The sequence below is a fragment of the Pinus tabuliformis genome, chromosome 8 (genome assembly GCF_031772625.1).
Source record: "Pinus tabuliformis cultivar Carrire ecotype Pingquan chromosome 8, CPIR1, whole genome shotgun sequence".
NCBI lineage: Eukaryota > Viridiplantae > Streptophyta > Pinopsida > Pinales > Pinaceae > Pinus > Pinus tabuliformis.
Window position 1 is genome coordinate 1,572,177,304 of NC_142294.1, and position 25,226 is coordinate 1,572,202,529.

The window sequence follows — 25,226 nt, forward strand, 5'->3', positions numbered from 1 at the left end:
ATTCATTTCTTTATCATTTCTATTTTTATTTTTAACTAATTTATTTTAATTTTAATTTTAGTGTCGTTTCTATTTTTTGTTTTCTCCTTTCTTTCTATGTCTTCTGATATTTTGTAGCCCTCTTATTTTGATGTCCTTCTTTTAACTAATTTCGTCCCTTAGATTTTTAACCAATTTTGGCCTTGTTGTTCTTATAAGGTCCTTTTTTACCTTTTCTGTATGATTCTTCTAAATAATATTAATTTATTTTATTATATCTTTTTCCTTTAACTTATGGTAATAATTTCCTTTTATTTATTAATGAAATTTAAATTAAATTATTATTTTTATATTAATAAAATGGAAATAAAATTATTATTTTAGGTCATTTATTTAACTAACTTTAAATTATTAATCAAATGATTCTTTTAATTAACATTATTTTATTTATATATTCTATTGAGGCATTTACTAATTTTCCCATTAACTTATAATAGTTATCTGTGATTTTCTAACTTAATTACCTTTTATCTGTTAATAAAAATTAAATAAAATTATTATTATTTTTATATTAATATAATTTAAATAAAATTATTATTTCTATATTTATTTTTAGGTATTCTATTATTATAATATCTAGTCAACTTATAATATGAATAAAAATACTAGTCAACTTATGATTTTAATTAAAATATATATATATATATATATATATATATATATATAATACCAATAATAATTATTTAATAATTTGAATAAAAAAATAAATAAATAAATAAATAAATTATCTAACCAACCATTAAAATTATTAATCCTACCTTTATAACCTAATTAATATATATATATATATATATATATATATATATATATATATATATATATATATATATATATATATATATATATATATATTTTAATTTAAATAAATAAATAGATTCCCTTTTTAAAACCAACCTTTTTACCTAATTTAACTTATTTCCATAAGAAAGATAATAATAATTATAATTATAATAATATCATTAAATTAGTAAATAAGAATTTGACCTGGGTCCTAAGGTCAAAATTAGCCGTTAATTTAGCCGTTGGAGACTCTGCTCAGACTATTTATCATGCTAAGCTGGATCTGTTTCTTCAACTTGTCCTGACGATGAACCACACTAGTTGGTTCGAAACGCGTCGACAAATGATATTCCATGTGATTTTCGCCGAAGAATCTTTCTTAACTTGATTTGGAATGTATCTATAAGATAACGACGCGAGATTAAGACTGGGTGAATTCCACCGCGAATGGACAGATTACATGGGATCACGAGAGTTACTGCACCTCAGACTCCGATGAAGAGTTAGAGCATTGACAGAACTGGTTACATGAAGTGACTACGCTGAACTGCAACATGATGACCTGATCGTTGTGCTGTGTGTCCTCATAGGTAAGAAATCTACCTACTTATGATGGTCTGAATGAGGTAGATATCTTTTTGGATGCATTTGAAAGGGAGGTACCAGAAAATCAGCGCTTCCAGGCATTGGACTAGGAACTGCGTGCTACGCCCGCAAGATGGTGGGGTACGGACAAGGGAAGCCAAAGATGTGAATGATATACAAGTATGATGGGTAAGATGATCCACCCACGAATTTGTCCAAATGGACCCAAGCTTATGGAGAAAGTCCCCAACCTGAATGGGTGCAATTGCTATGTCACACCTTGGATATAATCCTGATGAACTGTTATGTAGAAACCGAGCTCCACCATAGGATAGGTGAATGGGATATCCTTTGCGAAGGATTCATGATGATGTTCATTTTTTAGGATGGGTTTGATAATATTGATTAAGTGCTACAAGAAGTGAAAGCAACAAAATTTAGGATACCGTAGGATCCTTCAGACCTAGTTCAACCTGAATGGGTTACTCAGTTGAGTCACGCGCTAGAATGTTATAATGTAACCGCTGAAGAAGAGGATGAGGATTTGCAGAAGATTAACATTCCAGAAACAGAGGGTCACTGCGAGGTTCAAGGATCGCAGATTGAGAACCCTAATATAACCGTGTCGTTGAAAACGAAACAAGTAAACATTGGTACGGAGGCCGAACCCAAATTTGCGAAGATTGGAGACTATTGGGACGACGCGACGATGGATAAGGTCACCGAATTGCTCTGCAAATACCAGGATTTATTCCTTACCAAGTTCACGGATTTGAAGGGGATAATCGGGGACTTAGGAATGATGAAGATTACGTAGAAGCTCGACGCAGATCCGGTTAAGAAAAGACCCTACCATCTCAATCCAAAATATAAGGATAAGGTCCGCTTAGAGCTAGACAAGATGATCGCGACAGGCATCATTGAGCTTGTGGAAGATTATGACTGGGTAAGTCCAATGGTGGTATAGGAAAAGAAGCAGAAGGATGAAATAAGGATATGCATGGATCTCAGAAAGCTGAATGATGCTTATGTACATGATCCTTTCCTGACTTGTTGGACAATGTAGGTGGCCAGGAAGCATATTCCTTCAATGATGGGTTCTTTGGGTACTACTAGATCAAAATCGCGCTGGAGGATCGGAGCAAGACAATCTTCGCGACTGAGTGGGGTTCTTTCCAGTACACTATAATGCCATTTTGATTGAAGAATGCGTGTGCGATCTTCTCACACGTAGTCATTACTGTGTTCAAGGAATTTACTCATAAGTTCCTGGAGGTATATTTTGATGACTGGACTGTGTTTGGGCTGGTTAAATGCCATGTAGCAAGCTTGCAGCTGATGCTAGATACCTGCCGAAGATACCAGATCGCACTCAATCTCAAGAAGTGTTTGTTTTATGTTCCTTTTGGAAACCTGTTGGGGCATGTGGTTTGCATACATGGATTGATGGTAGACCCCATAAAAATCGCAGTGATACTAAACTTGGAAGCGTCGGGGATTGTGAAGCAACTGCATGCTACCCTGGGACATATGAGATATTACAGAAAGTTTATCAAAGGCTATGCTCAGATCACCACGCCTATGGAGAAATGTTTGAAGAAGGATGTCACATTTTGCTGGAATGATGACTGCAAGAAGAGATTGGATATATTGAATGAAAATATGGTCACCACACCAATTCTAGTCTTCTCGGACTGGAATAAAGAGTTTCATGTACATGTCGACGTGTCATGTATAGCGATGGGAGCAGCACTGGCACAAGATGATGGAGAAGGCTTGGACCATCCCATCGCGTTTGGAAGTCGAAGATTATCCAAAGCAAATAAAACTATTCTACCACTAAGCGCGAAGGACTAGCTATGGTGTATGCACTCCAGAAGTATAGACATTACTTGCTGGGAGGCCATTTTAAGATGTATATGGATCACTTCGCGCTAAAGTACCTGGTCAATAAACCTGTGTTGGGGGGGAGAATCTGTAGGTGGCTCTTATTTTTCCAGGAATATTATTTTGAAGTTGTTGTGAAGCTTGGAAGATTGAACGTGGGACCAAACCATCTGTCGCACATTGAAACAGGGTAGGAACCCACTAAATTAGAAGAAGGATTGCCTGACGTGTAGTTATTTGCAATGCATGTCGTAGATGGTCATTTTGAGGATATAATACAGTTCCTAATGATGGGTACTCCACCGAAAGGATACACTATCCAGCAGAAGGAATTAGTGGTGTGCGCGGCAGATTTCTGTGTCATTGTTGGGCATCTGTACAAGATGGGGACTGATGAGATATTGCAACGATATGTACCTGAGTTAGAAAAAAGTAGCATCCTCATGGACGCTCATGGGGACGTCATGAGAGGACATTATGTAGGGAGAGAAATCACGTAGAAGATTCTACATGCTGGGTTGTGGTGGCCAACCCTCCATCAGGACTCAAAAGCATATTGCAAGGCCTGTGATGTCTTTCAAAGGAATAGCAGGCCATCACAAAGGGATGAGATTCCTTTGAATAAAAAAATGATGTTGCTACCCTTCGAGAAGTGGGTGATAGATTTTGTAGGACCCATTCAGCCACAAGGAAAGACATAAGAAAGGTACATTATCACCGCAATGGAGTATTTGGCTCGTTGGGCGGAGGCACAACTGGTGAAGAATTGTACGGGTGCGATTTCCGCGAAGTTCCTATTTGAGCATGTATTGACGTGATATGGATGTCCGAGGATCTTGATGAGTGATTATGGTATGCACTTCCTGAATGAGATGATCAACGCGCTGACAGAGGAATTTCAGGTATACCACTAGAAGAGCACACCTTATCACCCACAAGCTAACGGGACGGTGGAAGCATTCAAAAAAGTGCTTGAAAATGCACTAAGCAAGGTTTGTAATGCTTAGCAAAGTGATTGGGACCTATGCATACCTACAGTATTATGGGCTTATCAAACGACATGCAAGAAGTTGACTGGACAAACCCCCTTTTGGCTTGTCTATGGTGTTGAAGCGGTAATGCCTATGGAATATATTGTACCTAGTCTACGCATAGCAGCACTCATAGGTATGAAAGATCATGGAGCCCTGGAGGAGAGGCTTGCACAGCTGGATGAGCTCGAAGAAGAGATATTTTTGGTTGGATTTCACCAGCAGGTCCAAAAGCAGCGCAAAAAGGCGTGGAATGATTGACACATTAAGCTGCGCTCATTTAAGGTAAATGACCTAGTTTTGTTATATGATAGTAAGTTTGATAAATTTCCATGGAAGTTCAGGATGCACTGGTTGGGGCCTTATGTTATTAAAGAAATTACTGACAGAGGAGCGGTACAGTTGGTGAAATTGAATGGAGAACCCTTCCCAGGAAAGGTGAATGGCAGTTGCTTGAAGCCATACATCGGTAGTCCAACCATGTGACTAAATGAAGGTAGCACAGTCTTAGCGCTCTAGGCAGCTGAAAGGAGGCACGAGACTATAAAATACACTGCTCGGGATGGGGAGCTACGCGATTGTAGAATGGTGCAAAGAAAGGAAGTGCCACTGGGTCCACGACAACGCGGAGGGAGCTGCGCTACCCAGAAAGTGATTGTTAAAGTCACTGTTCATGAAAAGACGACAGAAGTGAGGCCAAATGGAGTGGGCGACCAACATTTAAGACGAAATTTATGGCTTAGATACTTGAAAATCTACCGCCAATCTGGCATTAATGAACCGATTTTTGGGGGAACGATCGGATTTGAATTCAAAATGCGCTATAAATTACAAGTGGATGCCCAATGAAAAAAAATTGGCCTTTTGAGAATTGAGTTATGCTCTCAAGTGCTCATGAACTATGAATTATTTCAAGATCTAATAGTGAGTCTGGCGTTTGAACAATTGTCAAAGGAGACACAGGAAATAGTGAATAGTGTTATGTCGACACACGTAGAAGCTATGGACACCGAAGAAGTGGAAATCAAGGAGAATGTGCAGGAAATTGATATGGGGGCCGAATAAGCTGCACTAGAGGTTGCCGCAGTATTAGCTGAAGTCCCCAAATCACCACAGATACCGAGACCGAAGCCAGCCTCAACCAAGGAGACTGTGAAGGACAAGAAGGGAAAGCAACCTGCCATACTGGTGCACACCTCGCCGAGGTGAAACCCATAAAAACCCACTGCACAGGAGAAGGGCAAGGCCATAAACCTATAGGCAAAGGAGGAAGATATCGAAGACATCCCGATGGACGATGAGGATGTGGGAGCTGAAGTAGAGGAGGTTGAAACTTAGGGTGCGGACCCTATTACGCTGTTGCTGAAGTATGTCCCTCCGCGCAAGCCTAAGTCCAAGGTCCCAAAGGACATTGATAAGAGTAAGACTCCCCTACAAACCCCTCTTCTACTGGATGAAGTTGCTTTCGATGGTCTGCATTTGGCATGGGTGCCGATACTGAAGCTTGAAGATTGGGACTTGACGAACCACGAGAAGTTTCCACACTTGGTGACCAAGCAGCTGATGCCCCACATCATAGATACAAATATGGGAATGACTGCCTTGGAGCCACGGAGGTGGCTCAAGGGGGTAGAGAAGGCAGGATTTCTTAACCTGCTCTAGGTACCGTATTATAACCGCACCTCGGTGACAGTCTTGGTCATCAACAAGCTACTATGCTTGGTGCATGATGGGTGTTTGTGGCTGGAGGAGCCGATACCCATCATAGATATGTTGATTCATCGACTAATGCACATGTTGTATACAGGTGAGAATCGAACAATGATCTTCGGCGGCAAAGGTAGCAAGCAGGCTCTCGCAGAATCTGTGAAGGAGAAATTCAAGCTAGTGAATAAGCCGCACGGGTACACTATCTCCAGCATCTGCGACCCCACTGTAAAGGTAGCAACGTTGATCGTTGCAGGGAAGGTGATGCGGAAGTGTCGTGCCGATGAGATTCCAGTACCTGTCGTCGCACTCGTACAGTAGTGCGCGGAAGGAGTCTAGTTTAACTGGTCAGACTAACTTCGTGGAGAGTTCCTGGCGAACTGTCACGAAGCGCAAGAGCAAAGCAATACATTCCACTACACGTGGCTCTTGCTGTAAATTGTGCTGGTAGCGTGGGCACTACTAGAGGACAACAAATTCCCTTCAGTCATCGCAGAACTCCCTGAAGCAGTGAAGTACGCTTCGCTGTGGGCGACCAAGGATGAGTAGCGAGTTTGGGACAACAAGATCTTCTAGATCTTGATGGAGATGAATATCAGGATGGTTGTCAATCACAAGCTATGATTGTCACCCACGGTGTACGCTAACTTGCAGAGCTATGCCGAGTTCAAAGCCTATTTTCATCGAGTCTCCATTAGGGTGCAGAAGGACCTTGCACAGAAGTGGTACGACTTGCTGTACCTGGCCACAGATGACGCCATCGATGCGGTGCTTGATCAATGGCCGGCAGAGTGGCACACTACCACAGACTTGGTGGTGGGTGGAATCAAGTCTGCCAAACAGAAGAAGAAGGAGGAGGCCAAGATGAAGATGGCGCATTTGGTCGAGAAGAGGAAAAAGGAGGCCACTAAGAAGGCCCAGGTGGAATAGGCAGAAAAGTAGGCAAGTAAACAAACAGGTGGAACAGAGCATGCCTCTGATGAAGGTGTGCGGTTGCCTTCACCTGAGACTGAAGATGAAGAAATAAAACAACATGGCACGGACCCTCAGCAGACGTCCACCTGCATGAAGTGCCCTAGAGAGATGGAGAAGGGAGGGCCCAAAAATAAATCTAAGGCCACCAAGATCTCGCTGGACCCTCTCACATTGATGGAGGGCAACCTACACGATATCGATGACACAGTCAGAGATGTCACTACAGAGGCCCTGTAGTAGTTTGAATAGTAGCAGCATATCATCCTAAGGGCCATCTAGACCGGGTTGCAAGAGTTGTATACCTGCACGTCACAAGTTGGCACGATGTCTACCAGCTTGTTGATCGGCACTTCAGAGGATGTCGATATGCTGTGCATGAAGGCTTCCAGTGCGATAGTGCTACTGGATGGAGCACTGACCACAGAAAATGAGGCTGGCAGGTCCACTCCAAGCACCTTGAAGGGAGTTGGGATGAACCTGGTAGTGCTTCCACGTGAAGCACTCCACCTCTTGTAGGATGGAGTAATTGCAGAGATGAGGGCCCGTGAGCACCCCACTCTCTAGATAATCAATGAACAATGGATCAACAACGAGAAGATGGCCGTACAGAGAAATGCGACCATCACCGCTGAGACTGAGGTGACCACTTAGAGCAAGAAGATTATGAAGGTTGTTGAGGAGGCATGCAGAATGGTCCCAGAGTTGGCCATTCCAGAGGAGGATCTAGTCGAGGTTCGCATTTGCAAGTTGGCCACAAGGGTGTGTGACACTCAGACTGAGATGGCGCAGGTTCAGCTAGAGTTGAACCTGCAAATTATAGAGCTTCAGTTGAAGGCCCAGCCTTCAACACCGCAAGAGTTAGAGGAACACAGATGACCGCTATCACAAAAGTAGTCGCGGTGGTAGAAAGTGTAGTAGCAAACTGCACACAATTTTTCAAGAAATAATTTGAGGTCCTGACAAGCTTGCAGGAGGACCCAAATATAAAAAGCTGGAAACAGAGGTGCGTAAGCTACAACAACGCTACGACGAAGTTAAAGGCACAACGCGAACCGTTGCGCTTACACAGAGGTTGGCTAAGTTGCAAGAGGCCAAGAAGCTGAAGGAATAGGTGGACACAGCATTGCACAAGGAAGCAGTGCTGAAGGCGCGACTAAAGCCCTGGCTGGAGAAATCTTACGTAGTCACAAAAGATATTGAAGGCAAGCTTGCGACTCTGCAAGCGACACAACAAAAGCTTTAGGCTGACAACGCAGGAGTAGTTTCTGAGAAGATAGTGAAAGCTGCGAAGCACGTGGCAACTCAGTGCACAACCGAGGTAGCGGTCATACAGGTTGAGCTGGATGGGCTTCATGCAAAAATATCCACACCTACTGAGTGACTTCAGGGCGATTCACGATGTTTGTGTTGGGGGCCTGTTGGAAGCGGGATCCCCCAAGGAAAATTTTGGGGCTAAAAGCTCATGTTTGAGTCAAATTTTGTAATAAAAATGTAAAGAATCCGCATTTTGTGGCCGCGGAGCATGAAGGTATTATGTGTCATAAAGGGTAGTCCACCCTTAGTTTTGTAAAGTAAATTCGGTTGTAAGAGATCTACCCATGGTCCATGGACCATGGGATTGTATAAAAAGAGCTAAGCTCTAAGTAGTTTTGGAGACACAACATGTAAGAGAGTCATAGATTTGAAGCGAGAAGTCTTAGTCTTGGGTCATAGTGTTGGTAGAGGCTCTGCAGCTGAGTGCGAAGAGGCCTAGGTTAGAAGTCTGCAATTGAGTGCGTGGACCCTTGCAGCTATGTGCACAGGGTGGACTGAGTTGTAAACACTTGGACAATATTAATAAAGAAAGATATTATGCAATTCTTGTGTCTTTGTTTTGTTATTGCATCTTGATATGTTATGTATGAATTTCCTTTATTATGCTTATGTGATGTGCGAATGAGTGCAATTACGTCGAATAATTGAATGCAGTTACGATTATCTGTTTACGCAATGATAACTATAATTATTGGATAAGATAAGAGAGTCACTTAAAGTAATTTGGGAATCTGTACGACACACTGCCTTAGCAATGTGAAAGTACCTAAGCAACAGGCTAGGGCTGCGTGAAGGTTGATCGTACCCTTTTGCGGAGATAATAGAGGACAGAATAAAGGGCTCGTCTTGTAAGCCCTAGAGCGAAGCGACTTGTGCGAAGGCATGGATAGAGGGAATCAAACGAAATCACAACCATCTCATGGTGCGGAAACTTGGTTCCAGCATCCCCCCATACCGCTTCAGGTGAGACTTCGGTCTACGCTCCGCGGGCTGATGCCGAAACGGCTAGTAGTGTAGGGATTTGTTTGGCAAATTAAATGTTGAACCTGGGTCAGGCCCCCTCAAGCCAATATTATGACCCAAGGATGAGATTTGACTGAGATCATGTTGATAGAGGCAACATGAGGAGGTGGGAGCGGAAAAATTCCTCTCAAGGCAAATTTTTTTAAAATTCCTTCCCCCACAATCTCATAAGGAGCATCGGTGTGCTTGACATATAGAACATTTCCATTTGAGGAGGAAGAGGCAAAGAAGGATAGTTGGTCGATTGTGACGATCTTCCCTTGATGGGGAAATGAATCACGCGGAATAGGGAGGAGGCTACAACATGCATGGCATGGGTCCAGCTCCGTCCAAGTAGAAGATTATAATTGAGATTAGCGTCAACAATATCCACCTCGACGTGTATTGTCTTTCCCTCCAAAGTAATGGAAAGGTTGGGTAAGACACCGAATGGTTGCTAATTGCACCCGTCAAAAGCTTCCAACGTGTTAGGGGACTGGTTCAAAGTAGGAGAACCAATTTCCTTCCAACAAGTGACTGACATGATGCAGGTAGAATCACCTTCATCGATGACGGTCCTATGAATGGTTTTCTCATTGATTATTACCTAAATGAGAAAGGAAATCTGATGAGGTAGTCGCAGAACATGGTTCTATATATAAAAACATATCAAATTAGAATCAGTAGGATCAACACCTCCGATAGCTGATAGTAATGATTTCCGTTGAGACAGATAGATTTGGAGTACCTTGAGAGCAAACATAGCTGATGGTGCCTGAGCCATATCCTCAACAATATTATAGTGTTGAGCGGATCAAGCGTTGGTATTGTACGAGGACTTCCTTAGCACACCTCGAGAAGGTGGTCAAATGGCGGAATCAGTGTTAGCACGCTCGATATGAAGAGGGACAAAACTCTGGGGGAAAAATAAGAAGGGGTGGCCTCTTTCTCTTTCCTGGTTGTCGAAGCAGGACTTTGATAATATTTTGACCTAGTAGCCACATTAATAGGCGTACTCATCATGAACACTTGTGATCCTGAGGAAGCAGACGATTGAGGCTAGTCTACCATTTGAGTTTACTGAGACATAAACAACTCTTTTAGGACAGATAGGGTCCCTTTGAGAAAACGACTAACTTCAGACCATCGGGGAAAATCCTTAGTATAGTGATCCTCCTCACAAATGAGGCATAGATACTTAGGATTCATTGTGAAGAATCACCAGCAGAAGACTTAGGAGGAACCTATTTTGGGGCATCAGCTTTACCATTGCCTTCGCCTTTCTTCTTACCTTTTGAGGATTTATCCGCTGTGGTAGATTGAACATCATGGACCTTTGAGGTTTTAGCAGGGCTAGGTGGATTCCGGGAGGGAATATTGGAGGCATTGTTCGAGATCGACTTCTGTTTGGAAGAATATTTTACAGGGGTCTAGGATACGGAACCAATTACTCCATCAATAGGAGGTGTAGCCTGTGACTTCGATGCCGTTGGATCAGATGATGGCCTCAGAGCATCACGGTAACAAATCATACAAAGTTCCATACTAAGAATAAATGATATCTAAGTACTAGGCACGAGCAATGGCTTGCTCTTCGGTAACACATCCACCCATAGCTATATCGCGAGAAATTAGAGTGACAAATGACTTGGTGAACCATTCGGTTAGCAACTGATCAACAATCTCGAATTTGATCAGGCGACATCTACGTCTCAATTCATGGATGTGATTGGAGATGTGTGTCACAGTATCTTGCTTGAGTAATGTAAGAAAATAGGTGCCAGTTTCATAGCAAACCGGCAACTAGAAATGCGTGAAAGCCATGGCTAAAGAGTTGAAGTCATGATAAGTACTTCGAGGGAGCTCGATGTACCTCTTGGCTGCAGCACCTGTAAGGGTTCATTGGAAAAGATGGAGATGAATAGTACCATTGACGTAGGAATTTGAAGAGCACCAGAGGTGATATGTCATCACATGACCTTGAGGATCTTCTTTTTATTTTCCATCAAACTTTGGACAATCACTCGGGATCTTGGACGGAATTGGAGGCTAGTATGGTGAATGAAGAATTGAATCATTCGTGAGTAGAGACACATCTAGAAACTCTAGTGTAGCCAAGAACAACAATTGAGTATTGAAAGGCATTGGAGGTCGATAAGCGGGTCCAATCGGAGGAGCCCATCCCTGCATATCGGCACGAGGAGAACACGGGTCATTAGCACCGGTCTTGTAAACTGGGAAAAACAAAAGATTTTTGGGAAATTATGCAAAAGGGAATTGTATTGCTCATGAAGAGGGACACAATGGGAGTTTCTTCATGAAGGGAAAGCATATAGGGTTCATTGTAGAGGTCCTCTAGGATCATGGAACAGGGAGTACAAGGACAATGAGAAAATGTTGTGTAACATTCATCACTTCACTTCCATCGAGCCTATTCAGTATCTCGACGAATTTTCTTGCTTCACCTCTCTACGTAGGAAGCCTTTCTGTTCTTCACCCTTTATTTATTTAATGTGGTTAGGCACTTATTTATTTACTGGGGTGGAAGAGGGATCTCGAATTATTGAGATTAGGAGAGGTTCTTCCTTCAAAGATGGTTATATATACCTCTAATATTGGTTTTCTCACTATTTATTTTCATGTTTCCCTTCTTTGGTTGGTTGGATTGGTAAGAAAAACATTATTTAATTGCAATACCAAATTAAGGAACAAAGATCCTATAATAGGTATGGGTGTAATGGTTTTTCTTATGGCTTTCCTTATGAATGATCATATTTTCCATTCAAAAATCATTGACTTTAAAAGATATATAACCCAAATAGAGAAGATGTAATAGATTAGTCAAGCATTGTTCGTCATCACAACTTCCCTTTAAGCTTTTCCACATTGTCGTTTGAGCCAAAGAGGAGCATATTTCATGCAAATATTATTAAGAAAAACACAAAAGAAAAGACATCATAAAGCCAAAAGGACACAACAAATGGAGACTGAATTAAAACAATCATGCAAGACATAAAAGAGAGAAAAAAGGAAAGAATAAAGAGAGAAAATGCAAGATGAGCGTACATGGGAAACTCGAATCTAGTTGGATCTACTCCTAAACTAACCATCTAGAAGGTCAGGGCTAAGTGTAATGAAATTTCCAATGTAACCAATGTAACCTCTCCTGATTTGCAAACACAAAGATGCAAACAATTAAAATAAATATAAAGCATTGTGAAAAAGAAAAGATAAGATCTTGAAAAAGTTGCAGAATGAACTTAAGGCCTTCCTTATTAACAAAAGGATGTGCCATACCAACTGGTTTGAGCTAGTCTCAAACTTTACCTTGTCTGTTTAAATGTCGATCATACAAAACTTGAAGGCTGCTTGTGAATGTGCATTCATCTGTGTTTTTAGTTTTTGAAAACATTAAGAAAGATCAAAACTTATTATTAGCATAGGAGACTTCTGAGTAATATTTCTCTAACCATTCAATGATTAGACCTTGATATTCAAAACAACCAATTTGAAAACCCCGAGACTCATTCGAATCAGTTAACACATTCGAATCACAAAGAGAATATGCGGTATTATAATCAGATTGGTCGATTAACATATAAGGATCTCGATTATATATTGGTTCTCTTTGTATCTAATTACATGCAAAGCCAACAATATGAAAGATTGGGGAATTTAAAACAATTATTGACATTATGAACCTAGGAAACCAATTAGGATACTGAGTTGTGAAAAGATTAGAAACATGTGTCAAATCAAATACATTATCTACGTCAACACGAGGGTTCGAGTTTGCTGAATCATTGAATCCTTTACTAGCACTTAAGAAGAGATATTGTGCGAGGGAGATGATTAAATTCAAAACTTGCACAAAAGAGGTACAAAGATGATCAATCTTGGAAGAGTTTGACAGAGAAAAATCCTCCAACCCAAATTGACCTTTACCTTGACAATCATAATGACAAGCTTTGAAATTGTATAGATATGTGAAATAAGTGCTATCCAATCCTTGGTCTAATAAAAGGGATTCAAATGAAAAGGGACTTGTTCGTGTCGGTCTTGAAAGCCCTCCATCAGCGATCAAAGCTCTTTGCATTTGCATTAGTAGGTGTCTCATCAGTGTCAAATTTTGCATCCCGTTAGGCATGCCATAACCCTGATGGAGGAGATGGTCTATTTATACCCCTCTTGGCTTTGCTGGATCAGGTTATATCAGTCATTAAGCTTTTTCAAGATTGTCTTGTTTTGTCTTGAGGTCAAAGTCCTAGGTCTAGGGTTTTGGTCATTTATCTCTGCAAGGTCATGTTTTTGAAAATCCATGAGTACTCAGCAAGCTAGAGGGAGGATTGTAAATGTGTTTCTTCGATATTTTTATCTTGTACAGTGAATTTTCACCTTGGATTTAAAAACTCTATTTTTAAAGCCAAGGTCATTTTCTCAGTTCTTTGTAAATAAGTGATGAAATTTCAAAAGTCTTCAGCAGACAAAGTGCAACCCTGGTCCCCTTGCCAAGGTCCCTCAGATGATCTACCTGCAAAAAGAATCAAGTCAAAGCACTCAATGAGTCAAATTCAGGATAAAGGAAACCAAAAGTCAGTGTTATAAAAGTGTCAAAGATAAACTTTAGAAAGTGGGTTTATGAATGAATTTTTTTTTTAAATGAAACTTATAAAAGCCCAAATTCCCTCCTTTCACTCTCATTGTGCATCCTAACGCTTGCAAGAGAGGTTTGAGAGAGCGATTGAGAGAGCGATTGAGAGAAAGGAGCAAAGGCAGAGCGATTTCAGGTAGCAGAGAGGGGCGCGACCCATCGAGCCAGGTGCGCGACCCGTTGGGTGCGTGTGACCCGTCAGAGGGTCTTCCACAGTTCAGAAAAACAACAGGCGCGACTCGTCAGAGGGGCGCGACCCGTTGGGCGTGGTGCGCGACCCGTTGGACTGTTTTGCTGCAAACTCCAAACAAATTCCCTCAAACGCTCTCCAAGCTATCAAATTGTTCGAGGTAGGTGCTCTAAACATGGAATGGTTGCTGGTTATGAATGGTGGATGTCATGAACATGTTAAAATGATCAAAATTTTGCAAGTGAAACTCCTTTATATGGCTGCAATGTTAATGAGCAAACTGTGCTAGGGTTTGTGTTGTTTCAAGCTATTTTCCCCTTTGGTTTGTTTCCCTCCTTTCCCTTTCACTCACACTTATATGTTCATCTCTTTTCCCATATTATTTTACAAATGAAATGCAAATCTTTCCCCATCCCTAATCACTAAAATGAAAACCCTATCCCTCTCCCAAAGCATCAAAAAAAAAAAACAAAATTCAAAACCCTAGTTCTCCTCCACCATATGCATGTGTAAATAACACAAAATGTTGGTAAATATGTCAGCATGTTTTGTGCATGGTTTCCCTATTTCCCCTATTAATACATGTATGCATATTCCCATGTTCACCTTCATATATGTTTTTTCCCATATGCAATGATCTTTGCAAATGATTTCCCAATTATAAATATGTATTCCTATATGCATAATGATTTGCAACATTTCCCTTAAAAATTCCCTGTTATATTTATATATTCCCATTCCTTGTTAAAAGATCCCTCCCCTAACATTTCCCTCATGTCTTTTTCCCCTTGAAACAGCATAGAGTTCAACACTTTTTGCAGGCAGAGACAACAGTTCAGTTTGTCCAATTTGCTCCTAAACCATGTCAGAAACCGAAACTTATGAGCAAAGTGATGACCATTCATCATCTACAGAGGTTGAGGTACAGAGGAGGCCTCGTAGGGGTGGACATCATAAGCGAGAGGAGCCCACCTCTTTTGCAGAATTACAGGCTTGTCCTATGGTAGTCACTTGTTTTCAGTACATGTCTTGTTATCAGTTTTGTGAGAGGATCTCCCGGATTCAACATCACAGAGAGTTGGCCCGCCTCTTTGTTTTACATTTGCATGATGGACATGTCAATCTAGCAGGGGTAGATTTTACATTGACACCCGAGGTGATCTCACATGCTACAGGGGTACCGAATGTTGGTGAGGTGTGGCCTAAGTGCAAGTTGCTAGATATTGTTCACTTTGAGCCTTATGTCTGGCCACCATTCTTGAGACATTTAGCGGGTGTTTTTCCATTCAGATTTCTCCGGAGCGAGTATGCTCCCATCATGAGGCTTATTATGCACTATTTTACCTGTGAGGGCAGATTTTCACAGGTGTACTCATATCACATTCGCCTCTTGATGCACTTCACCCGAGTGAGGATGATGAACATCCCGGTTTTCTTCTTTCAGAACATTCAGAAGATGGTGCCCATGTTGCAGAGGAAGACCCCGGCCCAGCAGTACAGGAGCTTATGTCATTATGGTTTGATTCAGCTCATAGTCTTGCATCAGTTGACACAGCAGGGTATCTCATGGGAGGAGTTTATCTCTCGTGAGTTTTTCACAGTGCCACCCCAGCCACATCATGAGGTCATTCATGAGGAGGGAGGACCATCTCAGCAGCCTGATGTTCCGGTCACCCAACATGTCAGCTCCACACCTCTGGTCACCTATCAGAAAGGCCCAAGGGCCTTATTTGCAGCAGCCAGGCGAGTACTATCTCCACAGTAGGTGGAAGGGGTCTCGCCTTCATCATCAGCTCAGCGAGTGTTATCTCCACATCAGGTGGAAGGGGCCTCGCTCTCTTCATCAACACAGGCAGCACAGAGGGGCAAACAGCCCATGATTCATGAGGGTCCATCAAGAGTTCCAGACATTGAGATGATTGATCTTGAGGCCAGTTCTCCTAGCCGAGAGGCAAAGGAGATCATTCAGCATCTCAGGGCTGAAAATGATGCTTTTCAGAGGAGACTTGAGGGTGCCCAATGGACTATCACTTATCTGGAGCAGCGGAACAAACAGTTGGAGGAGGAGAAAGCACTTGATGAGTTATGGAGGATTCGTAGTGACCGAGTCTTGAACCGAAGAAGACCCGGTGATCCATTGCCTGCTGACCGAGAGTCCATGCTCATCCAGGTGAATGCATACTTAGAGAGGCTGTTGGCTAAGGCCAACCAAGAGAAAAAGCTGCTGAGGAATATGAAAAATCATTATTGGGCAAGGATGCATGTATGCAAAGCCAAAATGAAAGTTTTTCAAAGGAGGTTGACCGAGGCTCAAAAACAGAGAAAGAAGCCAAATCCCCTCCGTATCTTGGCTGAGGCTTCGCTCAAGGATCATGGCACTCATTAGCCTAGCCACAGCTCAAATCCCAAAAAATTCTGAAAGTTTTGGGTAATTTTGACAATTTTTGGAAATTCACAGGTTTTGGCTCCTCAACGGGTCTCACCCCCGGTGAGACCCTTTGTCATGGCAGCTCCTTTTTGCAAAAACTCAGCATTTCTAGATTTTTTATGCAAAGTTACATATGCCTATGGATGGACTTGAGTTTTTATGGAGTTTTGGGCCTCCAGAAGGTCAAAATACATGTAAAATTTGACTTTCTGCCCCTTTTTTGAGTTGCAGAAACCAGTCTTGGGAGAATTAAGTTTTGACAAGGCAAATGACCTCGAAATTCAAAAATTCCAGTTGGGTTGGAAAGTAGACTCACATACCTTTCCAACGAGCTATCCTGAACCCAATTCTGACACCTACAAGTGCCTCAAACAGAGCTCCAAATGTGCGCGACCCGTCAGGCAGATGTGCGCGACCCGTCAGGCAAACTTTGCCAGATTTCACTGTACAGCTCGGAAAAGCACAGTTTGACTTGGTTTGACTTTTTGGGGTTGAAGATGATTATCTTTGATGTAATTTTTGTAACTCTAAGACACTTTTACTCTTTTGTAACTCTTCTAGAAGATTCATTCATGTAATGGGTAAATATGTGATGTATGAATTGGTTTCCAAGTTTATAGAGGCAAGTTGTTTTGACTGCCTAGTTTGTAGTGTTTAGTTTAGAAGTGGTTAAAACAGCTCCTAGGATAGTGAGCTCGACCCATGGAGGCAGGGAAAGAGGTTAGATCATCTATATTATGTACTTTCTTTCTCATTTTCATGGTTGGACTCTTGAGGGAGAAGCTATCATTGTATTATTTCACTGTATCTCTGCAATTTTTGGCTAAGGAAGACCAGGGTTTTGCAGTCCTCTTTGGGATTCTTGTGGACTCATGTGTTGATGGTGTGTTTCTTAATTTTCTTGTAAGTGTGTTTATGTGATTCATCTCCTTTCTTTCCTTCTGCATATTAAACAAATGAAGTGTTAAAGTAAGAATTCATGCTTGCCATGCTCTGCTTTTAAATTTGTTTAATTTCAATGTTTTCTATTGTCTAAAGGGAATTCAAAGTCATTGTTTTCTCTCTTTAGCTCCTCATCTTTCATTCCTGATCATCCATCTCAATTTAAGGCATCAATACTGTTTCCTACCTCGCCCCAAGGAACCCCCTGCAGAAACTGTGTCAAATCCCCGCACCCAAAATTGCAATTCCTCAAATTGCCACCAAAAACCCAAAAAAACCCCAAATCGACCTTTTAAATCAGTTCACTAGCCTAATATCAGTGTTACCTTGTTGGTCATCTCATCCCATTGAAGATCTGCTGAGATTGATCGGAGAGAGCCTTCTCCTGCCCCGTAGGGCTAGCTACGAGGCTAAATGGTTTGATGTTGCCTTGAGGTTTACCTTTCTCAACCTGAGGTGAAATTTCAAGTGCTAACATACTGGCGACCATACTGGGGAGAACACACTAATAATTGGCTCATTGACGTGTTATTTCATAAGTCTTAGACGGAGCCTGAAGTTACGCCAGGTAGCCTTAGAAAACGCTCTTGTTTTACATCAGCGTTAGTGGATAAATGCTGCTTCAGTCAATCTCCGTGAGCTTGTGGATACATCACTTCATTTGCATTTTACCCCAGTACATGTATCAGGTTCAGATCTGATTGTTGATAGTGGACAACGATCAGACACTGACAAGGCTGAAATCATTCACTGGCGACTCCTTCACTGAAAACTCCAGAGATCAATGCTTCATGGCGACTTCACTGCAGAGAGATCAGTAGCTTTGAGATTTTCAAGATGTATCAGATCGCAAGAAGATATGCTTCCTTGAGCCGAGATCACATCCCTGGTTTTCCAAATAAAATTCCAAAGGTAGATTGGTCAAGGAATCTGCCTATATTTGACGATGATGGTAGGAAGGACGCTGCTTTACATCTAGTTAGATTTCATATGCATATTCGCAAGTTGAAGGTGGATTTTCCTGAAGATTGCTTGATGAAAATATTCTTGGCCACTCTGGAAGGTAAAGCCCAATCATGGTATGAAAGTTTGCCGCCTGCTTGTATTTACTGTTTAAAGGATTTTCATGCTATGTTCATTGAAAGATATCTAGCATCTTATCCATCATTAAATTTGGTTCAAGACTGTTGCCAGCATGCTTATGGTTTTATTGAAAGCCTTGAGAAATATTATGAAGATGATAATTTTATGGATGTTGAGATCATGGAGGCTTTGTATGAGAATCCATTTCAGCAGCACATAGAAATCTTAGAGGATACTTGTCAAGATCAGCAGGTTGAAGATGGCCATATGGCTGTAATTGATGAAAGAGAAGAGCTTGTTTCAGATCTGCCTACAGAAGAAGACATCGTGCAAGATAGCCAAGATTCAATTTTAGAATGTAATGCAGTCAACTCTGCTATTTCAGATCAAAATTCAGATCATGGTGACCAAGAATACCTTGTGCCGAATCCTGAAAAGGAGAGTTTTGTTGTTGAGATCATGGACAAAGTTCTTGATCCAAATGTCCTTATGCCATCAGAACAGAGCCTGCATGAGGAGGTAATTCAGCCAGCTCATGAACATCAAGATGAGATCTTTGTTCAAGTAAGTGAAAACTCTTCTTTCAATCATAATTTGGATAGTTTGATTGCCATGTCATATGAAGATGATCAACAATGTTTCCAAGTTTCAGAAGATCAGGACTGTCATTCAGATTTTTCATGTTTTGAAATGTTATTTCAAGAAGACAAGACTTGTTTGAGCAAAGGGAAACAGAAAGTCTTATCTCCTTTGTCTGAAGAGGAGATAGATCAGCTTTTGAAAGGTCATGCTACAACCCAAGCTAAAGCAAATCGGCAGTGTGCACATGGTCATGAAAGTGTTGGTGAAACTTCTTCCTCTTTTGAAAATGATGACAGTCTTGTAATTAGTTTTATAGATCAGAAAACAGATAATATTTTCTTTCATGAAGATGATGAGGCTGTCATGTTTGATGATCTTGAGGATTGTTTTCTGTTTAAGAATGACCTAGACCATGAAATTGAGGAATATAAGCTTGAGAGAGACAATATGTCAAAATTTCTCACGGTCAAGGAATTTACAGCCAACACTCATATGGCAGAAGCTTATACTTCTCTGTGCCTTCCTATCAATCAGCAACCCACTGTTCTTTCAGATCAGAATGAAGCGAGTACTTATATTTTTGCAGTTGGATCTCCAAACAAGGTAGTGCTTCAGGATGATCAAGATCCCTTTGGCATTCTTCTGCAAGCATTAGAAAAGATAAATGTTACCTGGTTCATTATCATAAGCTTTGGTTTCAGTGGTTATTTTGAGTTGCCTACAGGTTCATCGTTTCGCCTGCTCGAGATAAGCGAGAGCAGAAATTTGGTATGTAGCCATCTGCTGGATTGGTTACATTGGAAAGCTCATTATACATGATTGTACATATTTCATTAGTATGCAGGTGGTTGTCATCATGATTCCAAATCTTGATGGATTGCTGCCGTTTTTCCAAAAGCTTTGTAAAGTTTTGTTTTAAGTTGGTCATGAGTCATTTGTGTTTGGTCTGTTGAGTGAGTTTTTCAAGTTATTTCAATTTGCCATCGAGTCAGTTTGAGTCAAGTTCCAGTTAAGTTTCAGTCAGTTTTCAGTCAAGTTATCATTCAATAAATGAGTCAAAGTCTTGTGTCTTTTGCCGAAATAATGACTCCATCGCCCAATGGTTGAAAGCACTGGTCTGCTCTCCCAGAGGTCTGCGGTTCTTGGCACCTCCAAGGAGATACCATCCCCATTGGAGCCAATGTTAGTGTCGGTCTTGAAAGCCCTCCATCAGCGATCAAAGCTCTTTGCATTTTCATTAGTAGGTGTCTCATCAGTGTCAAATTTTGCATCCCGTTAGGCATGCCATAACCCTGAAGGAGGAGCTGGTCTATTTATACCCCTCTTGGCTTTGCTGGATCAGGTTATATCAGTCATTAAGCTTTTTCAAGATTGTCTTGTTTTGTCTTGAGGTCAAAGTCCTAGGTCTAGGGTTTTGGTCATTTATCTCTGCAAGGTCATGTTTTTGAAAATCCATGAGTACTCAGCAAGCCAGAGGGAGGATTGTAAATGTGTTTCTTCGATATTTTTATCTTGTACAGTGAATTTTCACCTTGGATTTAAAAACTATGTTTTTAAAGCCAAGGTCATTTTCTCAGTTCTTTGTAAATAAGTGATGAAATTTCAAAAGTCTTCAGCGGACAAAGTGCAACCCTGGTCCCCTTGCCAAGGTCCCTCAGATGATCTACCTGCAAAAACAATCAAGTCAAAGCACTCAATGAGTCAAATTCAGGATAAAGGAAACCAAAAGTCAGTGTTATAAAAGTGTCAAAGATAAACTTTAGAAAGTGGGTTTATGAATGAATTTTTTTTTAAATGAAACTTATAAAAGCCCAAATTCCCTCCTTTCACTCTCATTGTGCATCCTAACGCTTGCAAGAGAGGTTTTAGAGAGCGATTGAGAGAAAGGAGCAAAGGCAGAGCGATTTCAGGTAGCAGAGAGGGGCGCGACCCGTCGAGCCAGGTGCGCGACCCGTTGGGTGCGCGCGACCCGTCAGAGGGTCTCCCACAGTTAAGAAAAACAACGGGCGCGACCCGTCAGAGGGGCGCGACCCGTTGGGCATGGTGCGCGACCCGTTGGACTGTTTTGCTGCAAACTCCAAACAAATTCCCTCAAACGCCCTCCAAGCTATCAAATTGTTCGAGGTAGGTGCTCTAAACATGGAATGGTTGCTGGTTATGAATGGTGGATGTCATGAACATGTTAAAATGATCAAAATTTTGCAAGTGAAACTCCTTTATATGGCTGCAATGTTAATGAGCAAACTGTGCTAGGGTTTGTGTTGTTTCAAGCTATTTTTCCCTTTGGTTTGTTTCCCTCCTTTCCCTTTCACTCACACTTATATGTTCATCTCTTTTCCCATATTATTTTACAAATGAAATGCAAATCTTTCCGCATCCCTAATCACTAAAATGAAAACCCTATCCCTCTCCCAAAGCATAAAAAAAAAAAACAAAATTCAAAACCCTAGTTCTCCTCCACCATATGCATGTGTAAATAACAAAAAATGTTGGTAAATATGTCAGCATGTTTTGTGCATGGTTTCCCTATTTCCCCTATTAATACATGTATGCATATTCCCATGTTCACCTTCATATATGTTTTTTCCCATATGCAATGATCTTTGCAAATGATTTCCCAATTATAAATATGTATTCCTATATGCATAATGATTTGCAACATTTCCCTTAAAAATTCCCTGTTATATTTATATATTCCCATTCCTTGTTAAAAGATCCCTCCCCTAACATTTCCCTCATGTCTTTTTCCCCTTGAAACAACATAGAGTTCAACACTTTTTGCAAGCAGAGACAGCAGTTCAGTTTGTCCACTTTGCTCCTAAACCATGTCAGAAACCGAAACTTATGAGCAAAGTGATGACCATTCATCATCTACAGAGGTTGAGGTACAGAGGAGGCCTCGTAGGGGTGGTAAGGGTGGACATCATAAGCGAGAGGAGCCCACCTCTTTGGCAGAATTACAGGCTTGTCCTATGGTAGTCACTTGTTTTCAGTACATGTCTTGTTATCAGTTTTGTGAGAGGATCTCCCGGATTCAACATCACAGAGAGTTGGCCCGCCTCTTTGTTTTACATTTGCATGATGGACATGTCAATCTAGCAGGGGTAGATTTTACATTGAAACCCGAGGTGATCTCACATGCTACAGGGATACCGAATGTTGGTGAGGTGTGGCCTAAGCGCAAGTTGCTAGATACTGTTCACTTTGAGCCTTATGTCCGGCCACCATTCTTGAGACATTTAGCGAGTGTTTTTCCATTCAGATTTCTTCGGAGTGAGTATGCTCCCATCATGAGGCTTATTATGCACTATTTTACCTGTGAGGGCAGATTTTCACAGGTGTACTCATATCACATTCGCCTCTTGATGCACTTCACCCGAGTGAGGATGATGAACATCCCGGTTTTCTTCTTTCAGAACATTCAGAAGATGGTGCCCATGTTGCAGAGGAAGACCCCGGCCCAGCAGTACAGGAGCTTATGTCATTATGGTTTGATTCAGCTCATAGTCTTGCATCAGTTGACACAGCAGGGTATCTCATGGGAGGAGTTTATCTCTCGTGAGTTTTTCACAGTGCCACCCCAGCCACATCATGAGGTCATTCATGAGGAGGGAGGACCATCTCAGCAGCCTGATGTTCCGGTCACCCGACATGTCAGCTCCACACCTCTGGTCACCTATCAGAAAGGCCCAAGGGCCTTATTTGCAGCAACCAGGCGAGTACTATCTCCACAGCAGGTGGAAGGGGTCTCGCCTTCATCATCAGCTCAGCGAGTGTTATCTCCACATCAGGTGGAAGGGGCCTCGCTCTCTTCATCAGCACAGGCAGCACAGAGGGGCAAACAACCCATGATTCATGAGGGTCCATCAAGAGTTCCAGACATTGAGATGATTGATCTTGAGGCCAGTTCTCCTAGCCGAGAGGCAAAGGAGATCATTCAACATCTCAGGGCTGAAAATGATGCTTTTCAGAGGAGACTTGAGGGTGCCCAATGGACTATCACTTACCTGGAGCAGCGGAACAAACAGTTTGAGGAGGAGAAAGCACTTGATGAGTTATGGAGGATTCGTAGTGACCGAGTCTTGAACCGAAGAAGACCCGGTGATCCATTGCCTGCTGACCGAGAGTCCATGCTCATCCAGGTGAATGCATACTTAGAGAGGCTGTTGGCTAAGGCCAACCAAGAGAAAAAGCTGCTGAGGAATATGAAAAATCATTATTGGGCAAGGATGCATGTATGCAAAGCCAAAATGAAAGTTTTTCAAAGGAGGTTGACCGAGGCTCAAAAACAGAGAAAGAAGCCAAATCCCCTTCGTATCTTGGCTGAGGCTTCACTCAAGGATCATGGCACTCATTAGCCTAGCCACAGCTCAAATCCCAAAAAATTCTGAAAGTTTTGGGTAATTTTGACAATTTTTGGAAATTCACAGGTTTTGGCTCCTCAACGGGTCTCACCCTCGGTGAGACCCTTTGTCATGGCAGCTCCTTTTTGCAAAAACTCAGAATTTCTAGATTTTTTATGCAAAGTTACATATGCCTATGGATGGACTTGAGTTTTTATGGAGTTTTGGGCCTCCAGAAGGTCAAAATACATGTAAAATTTGACTTTCTTCCCCTTTTTTGAGTTGCAGAAACCAGTCTTGGGAGAATTAAGTTTTGACAGGGAAAATGACCTCCAAATTCAAAAATTCCAGTTGGGTTAGAAAGTAGACTCACAGGCCTTTCCAACGAGCTATCCTGCACCCAATTCTGACACCTTCAAGTGCCTCAAACAGAGCTCCAAATGTGCACGACCCGTCAGGCAGATGTGCACGACCCGTCAGGCAGATGTGCGCGACCCGTCAGGCAAACTTTGCCAGATTTCACTGTACAGCTCGGAAAAGCACAGTTTGACTTGGTTTGACTTTTTGGGGTTGAAGATGATTATCTTTGATGTAATTTTTGTAACTCTAAGACACTTTTACTCTTTTGTAACTCTTCTAGAAGATTCATTCATGTAATGGGTAAATATGTGATGTATGAATTGGTTTCCAAGTTTATAGAGGCAAGTTGTTTTGACTGCCTAGTTTGTAGTGCTTAGTTTAGAAGTGGTTGAAACAGCTCCTAGGATAGTGAGCTCGACCCATGGAGGCAGGGAAAGAGGTTATATCATCTATATTATGTACTTTCTTGCTCATTTTCATGGTTGGACTCTTGAGGGAGAAGCTATCATTGTATTATTTCACTGTATCTCTGCAATTTTTGGCTAAGGAAGACCAGGGTTTTGCAGTCCTCTTTAGGATTCTTGTGGACTCATGTGTTGATGGTGTGTTTCTTAATTTTCTTGTAAGTGTGTTTATGTGATTCATCTCCTTTCTTTACTTCTGCATATTAAACAAATGAAGTGTTAAAGTAAGAATTCATGCTTGCCATGCTCTGCTTTTAAATTTGTTTAATTTCAATGTTTTATACTGTCTAAAGGGAATTCAAAGTCATTGTTTGCTCTCTTTAGATCCTCATCTTTCATTCCTGATCATCCATCTCAATTTAAGGCATCAAAATTGTTTCCTACCTCGCCCCAAGGAACCCCCTGCAGAAACTGTGTCAAATCCCCGCACCCAAAATTGCAATTCCTCAAATTGCCACCAAAAACCCAAAAAAACCCCAAATCAACCTTTTAAATCAGTTTACTAGCCTAATATCAGTGTTACCTTGTTGGTCATCTCATCCCATTGAAGATCTACTGAGATTGACCGGAGAGAGCCTTCTCCTGCCCCGTAGGGCTAGCTACGAGGCTAAATGGTTTGATGTTGCCTTGAGGTTTACCTTTCTCAGCCTGAGGTGAAATTTCAAGCGCTAACAGGACTAACCAAACAAGAATCCTTTATCTAATCAAAGATTATATATTGAGGATTAAGAAGATTAAATTGGAAACATTATAAGTCCTTTAAGAATGAAGTCACACCTAGTGGATGAATATTAAGGAAATAATTATGCGTGAAAATCTAAATACAACTTAGTTTAGAGATCTCAACAGGATTGTGAGAACCT